This window comes from Ailuropoda melanoleuca, chromosome 2 (assembly GCF_002007445.2).
Source record: "Ailuropoda melanoleuca isolate Jingjing chromosome 2, ASM200744v2, whole genome shotgun sequence".
NCBI classification, from domain to species: domain Eukaryota; kingdom Metazoa; phylum Chordata; class Mammalia; order Carnivora; family Ursidae; genus Ailuropoda; species Ailuropoda melanoleuca.
This window is the reverse complement of record NC_048219.1, coordinates 9,009,725-9,022,355: the sequence shown is the minus strand read 5'-3', so window position 1 is coordinate 9,022,355 and position 12,631 is coordinate 9,009,725.

Genomic DNA, 12,631 nt, shown 5'->3' with positions numbered 1-12,631 from the left:
AAGCCAAGGTGTTACAGGGCTGGCTCTTTCTGGAGGCTCTAGGGGAGAAGCCAGTTTTTGCCTTTTCCAGCTTCTAGAGGCGGCCTGCATTCCCTGGCTCATGACCCTTCCTCCAGCTTCAAAGACAACATCATAGCCTCTGCAAATTTCTTTCTGGCCTTGACCTCTGCTTACATCATCATATGTCCTTTTCTAAATGATTCAATCGTTTTCTCTGCCTCCCTCGTATAAGACCCTTTATGATTGCACTAGGCCCACCTGGATAATCCAGGATCATCTCCCATCTCAAGGTCCTTAATCACACCTACAAAGTCTCTTCTGCCATGTGAGGTGACATATTCACAGGGTCTGGAGATTAGGACACGGACATCTTTGGGGCCCACAACTGGGTATATCACATGAGGCTTAGAGCAGGTTGAGGGATGTGCCCCGAGGTCTGGCCCTCTGACTGGTGTACAGAGCGCTCAGTGCTGACTGTTACAGCACAATTCCTCCCTCCCGTCCACAGGGAGACCCTGAGCTGCCAGAGGAGCCCAATTTCAGACCCAGAGGGCAGCTCTGTGAGCTGGTCTCACAGGGCAGGTGGCCTATGGGGCGGGGCTGACAGGTATTACAACAATTACTGTTTTTGAAGCAAATGATCTTGCAGACCCAGGAGGTCTGTGGCTCAGGGAACTGGGCGATGAGGTGCCACTCCCCCCCCCCACCCCGTGACATCTTCCTGTTGGCCATCCCGCATTCCCAGACCCACAGTAACCTACTCGGTAAAGAAGCACTAATGGATTCTCCAGGGATCTGGCCTCAATGGGGAGCAGCCTCAGGAGCAGTGAAAGATAAGAAAAAACTTCGAAGACTTTACCCAGCAGGGACTGTGGATGCTCATGCTGCCGGGTTACAAATTGCTCGCTTGAGCCCATGCCCTCCTGGATCCTCAAAACCTCGCTGGGAAGTGGGCAAGATGGGGCAGTTGCTCTGCCCAGAAAGATGTGGCTGGAGTGTGGACGCACACCATCCCCCAGCCACACCCCAGCCTCCACTAGGCTGGTTCAGAGGCTTCCGTGTGCCTGGCAGGGGGTTACTGCGTAACTGGTACAGGAGGACCATTTGGGAGTTGGGGCAAAGGCGCGTGGGAGGCCTCTCTGAAGCAGCTCGGGAACACAGGTAAAAGAGAGAGAAAGGAGGAGAACCACCCAGCAGGTGCCACATGGGGAGTGTAGCTCACCTGGGCAGGTGCCATGGACATCTCTGCCCCGCAGCTCGCAACAGGGCCTGGGCCTCCTTCTTTGTGCACCAGGAGTCCTGGTCCCAGCAGGGTTCTGTAATGGACAAGGAATGAATGAACACATGAATGAATGACTGATGGATGGATGGATGGATGGATGGATGGATGGATGAGTGAATGGTGGATAAGGGAGTGTGAGAGATAGGTGGGTAGAGAGATAAGTGAGTGGGTGGATAGATGGATGGATGGATGGACGGGTGGGTGGATGGATGGATGAACAAGGAGAGAAAGAGAAGGAATGCAATATGGGTAGGAGAACAGGTTCTGGAACCAAGCCTGGGTTTGAATTTTGGCTTGGCCAATTATTAGTTGTGACTTTGACACAGTTAACTTGGTTTCCTCCTCTGAGCCTCAGTGTCCCCATCTGTAAATGGAAGTGATAATAAAGCACCTGTCTCATAGGCCATTGTGAGAGTCACAGGAGCCAGCTGGTGAGAGTGCTTAGAACCAGGCCTGGCCCATTGTGGGCACTCAGCAAATGCCACTTCTTATCAGGACAAGGGTGGACAAGAACAAGATGCATCTTTATTAGGGACAGGGACAAGGACAAGGACAAGAAGTGTTTCTAGACTCCTTAAATATTACAGCAATTGATAAATAGCAGCAGAAAGGATGCCCCTCCTGGTGTCTACCCGGAATTCTTCATGCTGCAGCTTTGTCTTCATGCCTCTCACTCGTCAGCCACGCTTTTCATCTCAGACCTCCCAGGAGGGCAGGTTCAAACGCAGTTGCCTGCGGAGCCCCGATCACACCGACAGGCTCAGTCAGTCAGTGCGTCTGTAGTCTGGAGTGACTCCCGCCTCAAATCAATGATGTTTACAAAGTTGGGAGGGTGGCTTGTGATTTATGTTTCCTTCCTCCATGTCCTTTCTGGAATAACCAACCATCTCTCTTGCAAATAGATGCCTCCTCTCCTGCCAGGACTCTGGCCCAGGGTGGCTGGCGGGCTGTCCTCTCGGGGCGCCCCGTTGCCTTGTGCGGCTCCACACCTGGACCGAGCCCTTGGGGGGACACTTCCCTCCCCACATGGGACCTCCCTGCACTCTCAGCAGCCCTGGGAGGTGGGGCTTTAGGGGGGTGAGTTACTAACCCAAGAATGCACAGCCAGGAAGTACAGAGCCTCCGTGTGAGCCTAGGGCCAACCGAGTCTGCACAGCAGCTAACACCTGTTGAGTGCTGTGATTGCCAGTGCTTGCTATGGTGAATGGTCACCTCCAGTTCACAGATGGTGAAACTGAGGCACAGAGAAGGAAACTGACTGACCCCCAGTCACCTAGCTGTAAATGAATTTGCTACCATTCCAACTCGGGCCATCTGGTTCCCAAATCCCTACTCTGAACCCTTAAGCTGCCCCCTGTCCTGAAAGCCCGTGCTCTGACTGCTAGTCCACACTCCCCCTCCCTGTCGCCCTCCCCACCTCCAGCCGATCCTGGAGTGCCTCTCGGGAGCCTGCGCCTGACCCTGTCCCTGCGCCTGGGGGCTGAGGCCCCCGGGGATGGCTTTCTCTCTGCAGGCTTGTTCACTCTCTCAGGGCTGTGGTCATCAAGCTGAGAAAACTTGAGGGGAGGATTTGAACCCAGGTCTATCGTGCTCTAAAGCAGATTGGCGCTTCTCTCCCTCAGCCATGGTGGCCTTCAAAACTATCAGAAAACCCGTCAAAAAGGCAGGGATGCTACAGGGCAGGCAGTGCCACAGGCCACTACTGGCTTGTGAACCAGGCATGGTCCGGGAGGCACTGCCTGCTCACGGTGGGCGGGGCCGGAGGGAGGGCGGGGCCGGGCCAGGGGCCAGCAGGGGCGAGGCAGGCCGGGCCTGCGGAGGAGGTGGCTGGAAAAGCCAGGAAGAGATGGCACAGCCAGGTGGATGAGAGGCAGGAGAGCACAGGGAAGGAGCTGCTGATCTGGAAGCGACGGGCCCGGACACATGTGGCCTCTGGCATCAGGCCGACCTTGGGCTTGACACCCCGCTGGGCCGCTTTCCCACAGACCCTGCACTTTGCCTGAGTGCTGGGGCCTCAGTCTCCGGTCTGCGAAGCGAGAAGCCCACCTCCGGAGGCTGCTGTGAACCCCTCTCAGGAAGTTGAATACCCTTTGTACCTGCTTTTATTCCTTCACCACATGTACGTGTCTGTAAGGAATATAGAGTGCTGTTGGGTGATTTAATTGGTATGGTATCATTATTTTAAGGATAATTTTACGTGTTTTCAACCTGAAGTTAATATTTAAAGATATATCCACGTAGACAAAAAACATTGAGATAATTATGAATCAGCTCTATAGTGGAAAGCGATCACTGAGGGCGGTGGACCCCCAGTCACCCAGGGAAGTGTCCCAGCACAGGTGGTCCAGTCCTCTCATAGCTTCTCCATCCCCTGGGGCTTCTCACCTCCAGGGGGCACCTGCTGGCCCTTCCCTCTCTCTGGCCTCTCGGAGTCCATCCCCCTGTCTGAGGTGGCCCCCCCCATGCCCTCCCTAGCTCTCAGGCTCACGGTAGCTAGTGGGGAAGAGGATGACCCACAAAGGGACTAGGGATGGCACAGGCCTGGTCACTAAGCTGCGAGTTGAGGGAGGACACAGAGTCATAATGCCCTGACGACTCCCCGTGCCCCAACTCTGCCAAAAATTAATCCTGCCTTTAAAGAGCTCCATTTCCCCAGAGGAAGAGCCACTTTATTAGAGAAGGCCATTCTCCGCAAAGACAGAACAAGCAGGCCAATAAAACTCCCTGGGTTTTGGCACCGCTTTGGAAATCGATGAGCTGTGATTGCAAAGCCAGCCTCTGTCTGCAGCTGTCTAATTTTAGCTGGACCTTTGCGGGCTTCTCACCAGGCTCACCCGCCCCCGTGGACCGGCAGAGCGCTTCCGAGAGCATCATTGATCTTTTGACTAAAGTGTCCTAATGAAATACAAATCTGTTGTCACTTAAAGAGCCATCTGTCATGGCGGCACAGAAGAAATGCTACCAGGAGAACAATAACCATAATTTCATTTTAAGACCTAGACTTCCTCCCCCTTTCCCTGGCAGAAAAAATCAATATCTTTTACTGTTTCATTTTGTCACAGAGCAATAGGGGGAAAGTCATCAATAGGGTGTTAAAGATATTTTCAATTACGTGCAAGTTCCCTGGTATGAGGGCTCTGGCTTCTTGCAGTGAGGTTAGCACGGATTTGCATGAAGGGCAGTGAGTTAGCCGAGGGTGACTCAGTGCTCCTGTCCTCAGGGCACTTTGCCTGGGCTAAGTGGCTAAGGAGGTGACAGGTGTGCAGGATTTCCAGAGGGCCCAGGGTCCCCAGAAATGCAAGCCAGCCTCACACAGCGTCAGGCCATTCCTGAGCAGAATGGTCAGACTGAGCAAAGCCGCTCCTGGTCTAGCACCCAGAGCCCAGGCAGTAAGGATTTTCAGGAAAGAGGAAGAAGGGCTGCCACTTGCAGGGGAGGGGGCACCTGTTTTCCGGGCAGGACGGGGTCATCCAGTCTGAGTGGAGTCACTATGTCTGACTCTCTGAAAGTCCAACCACCTCATCTTTTCAAATGGGGTTTTTGAGACACAGGGAGGAAAAACGGACTTATTCCAAGGTCACCCAGGCAGTGGGAGGCAGAAGGAGGAAAGCTGACGTGTCTTCTGCTCAGCTCCTGAAGGGGAGCAGTCTCTCCGCGGCATCAAATATTGGAGAAATCCATGTTTCCCCAGCCTGTATCTTCTATGCCCAAATGTCTGGACTCATGTTGGAGGGCAGTTTAAGTATATGTTTTAAAATCAGCTTTATTAAGGCATCTGGGTGGCTCAGTCGGTGAAGCATCTGCCTTTGGCTCAGGTCATGATCCCAGGGTCCTGGGATCGAGCCTTGCATCGGGCTCTCTGCTCAGTGCGGAGTCTGCTTTTCCTTCTCCTCCCTGCTCCTGCTCTCTCTCTTGCTATCTGTCTCTCTCTCTTAAATAAATAAAGTCTTTAAAAAATAAAATCAGCTTTACTGAGACAATGTAGATGTAATAAAATGTAGCAATTTGAAGCACACGAGCTGGTGAGTTTGGGCATATGTATACAGTTCTTCAATTATCTTCACACTCACAGTATGAATAGCTCTGCTAACCTCTCTCTCCTCTTCGTGGTCATTCCTTTCCCATAATCCATAACCTTTGCCAACTGATCTGCTCTCTGTCACTAGGGTTTTGCCTTTTCTCAAATTGCACGTAAATAAAATCATACAATAGTCAGTCTTTTGTGTTTGTCTTTTTTTTAAATTCAGCATTATGACTTTAAGATTCACCTACAATGTTGCAAAAATCAACTGTTTATATCCTTATTATTGATCAAATAAATAAATAAAATCTTTTCAAATAAATATATCCTTATTATTGAGTAGTATTACCTCGTATGGATGCACCATATTTTGTTTGCCTATTCATCAGTTGATGGGTTATGAATAAATGGGCTCTAAATAGTCTCATACAGGTCTTTGTGGATGTGTGTTTTCTTCTCTCTCGGTAAAAACCTAGTAGTAGAATGGGTAGATAAATGGGATGGAAAACAGGATAAATATATGCATATTTAACCTTTTGAGGAATGACCAAGGTGATTTCCAAAGCACGTATACTGTTTTTCATCCCCACCAGCAACGCATGAGAATCTCGGAGGGTCGACAGTCTTGTCAACTTAGTATCGTCAAGCTTTTAAATTTTAGCCATTTTAGTGGGTACATGGTACTCTCTCATTGTGGTCTTAATTTTCATTTCCTTAATAAGAATGATGTGGAGTATCTCTTCAAACATTTATTCATCATCTTATATTTCATTTGGTGAATTATTACTCAAATCTTCTATTTTATTGTTGACTTGCTAGTGCATTTTATATATTCTGGATTCATGCGAATTTTAGTCAGTTTGTCCATTTCATCCAAATGCCAGCCGGGATTTTGACTGGGATCACACTGCGTCTGTTTGGGGATAAATTACATCTTCACAATATTGCATTTTCAGTTCCATGAGCATCGTATATTTCTCCACTTATTTAAGCTTTCTTTAATTTCTCTCTGTCACGTATTTTGCTAAGTTAATCTGTTCTCATTACATTATATAATAGGATGTAGTTTATATTATGTTTTTAATGCATTTATAAGTGGTTTTTCAACAATCTTAGCCTTTTAATTTGAAACTTTAGATCATTCTTTTAAGGGTAATAACGGACATGGCTGGCTTTAAAATTCATTCTATCACTCTTTACTGCACTCTTATCCTCCTAGTGATTTTCCTTGAATTGATTGAGTTTTTAAATAGGTTTTTTTTAATCTGCATTTTTGGTTTATTCGATACATCTTTTTAATTTATTGACATTTTTACTGGTTGTTCAAGTATTTATAATATACACAGTACTGTACTAGTGTAAGAACCTTATGACGGTAAAATGCCACTTGCCCCATTGTGCTTTGTGCTTCTTTGTGTGTGTGTGTGTTTATTTCTACATCTATTGCAAACCCTACAACACCTTGTTAGGGTTTGCACTTTAGTCATCTTTATTAAAGAGGAAGCGATGAGAAAAAAAAGTCATGTGTACTGTGCAAGTTCTTTTTTTTTTAAGGGTTTTTAAAAGATTTTATTTATTTATTTATTTGACAGAGAGAGAGAGCACAAGCAGGGGAACAGCAGGCAGAGGCAGAGGGAGAAGAAGACTCCCCACTGAGCAAGGAGCCCGATGTGGGGCTTGATCCCAGGACCCTGGGATCATGACCTGAGCTGAACATGGACGCTTAACTGACTGAGCCACCGAGGCGCCCCTACCATGCAAGCTCTTGTCCTTCCTTGCGTAGATCCTAATGTGTATTTAATATCGTCTTGTTCTCAGAGGACTTTCTTCAACATTTTTTTGAAGGACAGGTCTGCAGGTGTTGAATTTTCTCATCCATTCTTCATACCTTCCATTTTCAAATATTCCCTGTGGGTACAGAATTCTATGTTCATATTTTAAAATTTCTTCTTTCTTTACTTGAAATATGCAAACAGAGTTTTGACTACTGATTCAATCTCCTTACTAGTTATAAGTCTATTAGATTTTCCATTTCCTTATATTGTTAAGACATCAATACTGCCCAAGGCCATCTACACATTCAATGAAATCCCTATCAAAGTCCCAACGACCTTTTTTGCAGAAATAGAAAAACCCATCCTAAAATTCATATAGAATCTCAAGGATCCCGAGGAGCCAAAACAATTTTGAAAAAAAAGAACAAAGCTGGAGGACTCACACTTCTTGATTTCAAACTCACGTCGAAGCCACAGTAACCGAAACAGATTGGTTTAGTTGATCTTTGTAGTGAAACATTTAAATTCCTTTCTTGTTTTCTTTGTGTATATTCTATAGCTATTTCTCTTTGTGGTTACCATGGGAATTACAATTAACATCCTAAAATTGTAACACTCTAATTTTAATTCATACCAGCTTAATTTCAATAATTTACCAAAAAACTCTGCTCCTTTATAGCTCAGTCCCTGCCTTTTTTCTGATACCACAAAATCGTATTCTTCTTAATTATGTCCCCCAAAACATAAACTAATAATTCCTTTAAATGCATTAATGTCTCAAATTACTTAGAAAACAAACTATCGGGGCACCTGGGTGGCACAGCGGTTAAGCCTCTGCCTTCGGCTCAGGGCGTGATCCCGGCATTATGGGATCGAGCCCCACATCGGGCTCCTCCGCTAGGAGCCTGCTTCTTCCTCTCCCACTCCCCCTGCTTGTGTTCCCTCTTTCTCTGGCTGTCTCTATCTCTGTCAAATAAATAAATAAATAAATAAATAAAAAAGAAAGAAAACAAACTATCGAGTTGCAAACCAAAGTTGCAATAATACAAATTTATTGATGAATGATTTCAAAAAGTATTAGTCCCTTAAATCATGTAGAAAACAGAAGGTGGAGTTACAAACTATTGTTAACGTTACCAGCTTTTATAATTATCTATGTTTTCACCTTTCCTGAGATCTTTATTTCTTCAAATGGCTTCAAGATACTGTCTAGTGTTCTTTCATTTCACCGAGCAGAACTCCCTTGAGCATTTCTTCCAAGGTAGGTCTAGTGGTAATAAACTCCCTCAGCTTTTGCTTTTCTGAGAATGTCTTAATTTCTCCTTCACTTTCGAAGCACAGTTTTGCTGGATATTGGATTTGGTTTACAGTTGTTTTTTTTTTTTTTTCTTTTAGCACTGAATGTATCAGCCCACTGTCTTCTGGCTTCCACAGTTTCTGATAGGAAATCTGCTGAAATCTTTTTTAAAATTCTTTATTTAAATTCAATTTAATTAATATATACTGTATTATTATTTTCAGAGGTAGAATTCAGTCATTCATCAGTTGCATACAACACCCAGTGCTCATTACTTCACATGCCCTCCTTAATGCCCATTATTCAGTTACCCCATCCCCTCCAACAACCCTCAATTTCTTTCCTAGAGTTCAACATCTCTTATGGTTTGCCGCCCTCTCTGTTTTCGTCTTATTTGACTTTTCTTTCCCTTCCCCTTTGTTCATCTGTTTTGTTTCCTAAATTCCACATGTGAGTGTGGGGCTCGATCCCAGGACCCTGAGATCATGATCTGAGCTGAAGACAGACGCTTCACCGACTGAGCCATCCAGGTGCCGAGTTCACGAATTCTTTCTTCTCCCTGCTCAAATCTGCCTTTGGATCCCTCTAGTGAATTTCTCATCTCATTTATTGGACATTTCAGTTCCAGAATTTCTTTTTGGTCTCTTTTTAGGGTTTCTATCTATCTCTTTACTGATATTTCCATTTTGTTCACACACCATTTTCTTGACTTTCTCCACGCGTTCTTTTAGTTCCTTAAGAATCTTTAAGTTTCTTTAAAGTCTTCGCCTACTGTATCTGCATCATTTTTTTTTTCTTTTGGGTTGGTTCATGTTGATTTTTTTTTCCCCTTGGAATGGAGCATACTTTCCTGTTTCTTTGTGTGCCTAGTGCTTTTTTAATGTGATAACTCTGGAAGTCAGATTTACCCCCTTCCCCAGGGTTTGCCATTTTTATTACTTAAAAAAAATTTTTTTTCTTGATTGTTGTAGGCCATCTCTGTGCTGAGGATCAGCTTGAAGTGTAAGCTTAAGGTCTTTTTAGGTCTTTTCTGAGCTTTTCTCTACGTGTGCATGGTCACTTTTAAATTTTAATATGTAAATATTTTTGAATGACCTGGTCTTTAGTGTCTGGCTCCCAGAAAGGGAAAATGAAAAAAAAAGGGGGGGTGTGAGAAAGATGCAAGCCCTTTAAAAGTTCCTGACAATCACTTCAGCTGGATGGAAGGGTCTTGCAACATTCGGGGGAGGTGTCCAGCAATGGCTGCCCACCTCCTTGCACCTCTGTGATCAGAAGCAGCGATCAGAGCACAGATTCCTGATATTTGGAGGACAGCATCCCTTCTGTCCATCCTGGATCCTCCAAGCCGTATTCAAGCTGCTTCAAGAACATGTGCACAGCTGCCTGCCATGTGGAAGGGGGTGAGGGATAGGTCGCTGCTCCAGGGCTAAGAGCTGATAGTGAGTGAAATTAATGTTAATTCATCATCAAGCCTTTTCGTGGAAGTTGCAAGCTTTCAATAGACTTCAGAGTTCTAAACCAGTTACATCAGACAGATTCTGGCAGAGCTATTGTTGTCTAAGTGAGGAAACAGCTTCCTGGTGCTTCCTTCAGTGACATCTTCTTGTGATTCATTGGCAATTGCTCTCAAAATACTTTTTTCTCTTGCATCCTACCCCCATATCCTTTCCTGGAACTTCAGGTATAGTTATGTTAGGCCGTTCAACATTGTTCCACAGTTCATGAAGTTATATTTATTCTTTCATTCTTCAGTTGTGTTTTTTTTTTCTCTCTCTGCTTTATTTTGGGTAGTTTCTTTTGCTATGTCTTCAATTTCACTTACTTTTGCTGTTGCAGGTTCTAGTCTACTGTTAATCTCATCATCTATATGTGTTTTTCATTTTGGAAATTATGTTTTTCAGTTATAGATATTTTATTTGGATTTTCATAATTCGGCTTGCTTTTATGCTATTTTGCTTTTTAAAACATATAGTACATTTGTAATAGCTATTTCAACATCTTTACTTACTGATTCCAACATATTTGTTATTTTTAATGCCTTTCTATTTCTTATCTATTGTTCCATCCTTTCTCCTCCTCCTCTTTCTTCCTCTCCTTCTCCTCCCCCTCCCTTCCTCCCTACCCCTTCCCCCTTTCTGTCTTTTTCTTTCTTCTTCTTCCCTTCCTCTTCTTCTTTTTGTCATAGGGCATATTTTCCCGCTTCTTTGCACATCTGGTAATTTTTTTTATTAGATACTGGACATTCTGGTTCTATGTTGTTGGTTACCACATTTTGTCATATTTCTTTCAATAGTATTGAATTTTCTCCTGGGAAGCAGTAAGATTATTTTGAATCGTTGGATACTTTTGAGGCTTGCTTTTAAGTTTGCTATGGCAGATACAGAGCAGAGTTTATTTTTAGGGTTAATTAACAACTTCCAATCCGATAATAGCTTTCTGAGGATTCTACCCGATGTTTTGTTTATTTTGAGGCCTTTCTGCTTAAGTAGAGAAGAGCAAAACCTTCCCAGTCCTGTGTGAGCTTCAAGAATTTCTTTGCATTCCCTATTCTGGTGGTTCTTTCCCTGTCCCTGGATACTCTCCTTTCAAACATGTGCAAATCATCACTTAGACAATTTCTTGAGAGAACCCCTCTGCATTTCTCTGGAGGTTTCTCTCCATGCAGCGACCTCTCCAATATTCTGTTTTCTAAATTCTCTCTGCCTTGGACTTTTCAAACTCTGATCTCTTTTTCCTCAAATCATCAAGACTGTCAGGCTGTGTTTGAGTTCTCACTATGTTCTTTGCAGTCTGGAAACCACCTCCAGGGAGCTGGACAACTGTGGGCTCCATTCACTTGTGTCCTTTCTCCCTGTGACAACACTCCTGCACAGACAGGTATCTAATGCCCCAAAATTGTTTGCTCTTTTGTCCACTTTTCTAGTTGATTAAGGTGGGGGGGAGTAAATTCCATTCCTGTTAGTTCATCATGAGTCAGAAGCAAAAGGTCAGCATACAATTTCCCAATGGTCTTTATGCACATCTTTATATCATTACCATGGAGTCAAATACTTTTTTTCCAAAACTGAATCTGACATAGAACCCCCGAATCGACACCTGATAGTCGCTTCTCAGAGTGGTCTCCAGGGGGTCTGAGGCTGCCTGCACCTGCCCTCCCCTCACCCGTATTCTGACCCCCAAGGCACCTCAAGGGAGGCATGCCAGTGAACACTTCTGGCTTCCAGGATAAACTTCATCCCTGTTAGCCTGATATTTGGGGGTCTTCACCACGTGTCCCTTCCAACTTCCTCATCTCCCCCTTCCTATGCTCATTCCCAGGTGGTTGCTCCCCATGGGGTGCCCCAGTCCACGGAGCTTACACTGCCATTCCTCTTAACCGGACTGCTGACACACACCCTGGCCTTACCCTCATCTTTTGCACCCTGCCAGTGCTTAGTGTCGCATCTGACATGGAGCAGGCTGTGAAGTCAGCTCATGCCACTAAAATTGGTGGTTGGGCAAAATGACTTGCATTCTTTAGACGAGATCAGGCGCGTTCAGGGTGGTGTGGCTGTAGACTGCTTGCATTCTTTCAATCACTATCTTTTCCCTTTTTTTTTTTTTTAAGAAAATCTTTTGCTGACCACATATAGTTGAAGTCACAAAAATACCCTTTGTCTGCATTGGTTGCTAAGCTCTTCACTGCCTTATTCAACCAATGTATTTGCAACTTTCACACAAACCCAACACATAGCAGTTTGTCCATACGCATCTGTGGAATACACGAGGGTAAGGGACAGGAGTTCAGGAGAGAGGCGTAACCTGAGCAGGGAGCAGTGAGCGTATGCATGACTAGATCAGGGAACGGGCCAAGGACAGGACTGATTTAAGAGGGCAGGAGAGCGGATGGGCGCAGCATAAAGGACCCGTTTTTCATAAATTAGGGATCATGTCTACCTCACAGGGTTTTTGTGGAGTTGAAACAAGATATGCATTAGGTCAGACGATATGATATTGTTGGTATTTGACTATTTCTGACCTATAAATGCTACAGAAGCCTAAAGCCCAGGTAACAAAGACCCCAGGAGGCCGGTGTCTCTCCCCAACCCCCAACCCACCTAGGAATGAGATGCACTGTTGAATATTTAAAGGGACTGGCACTCCACATCAGAGGCTAATGCGTGTGCCGTTGCTGCTTTGAACTGTCCCTGCTGACCCTCCCAGAGCCCCGAGTCCTCTCAAGTGGCACCAGAGAGCCTGTGGCCCGGGAGGCACAA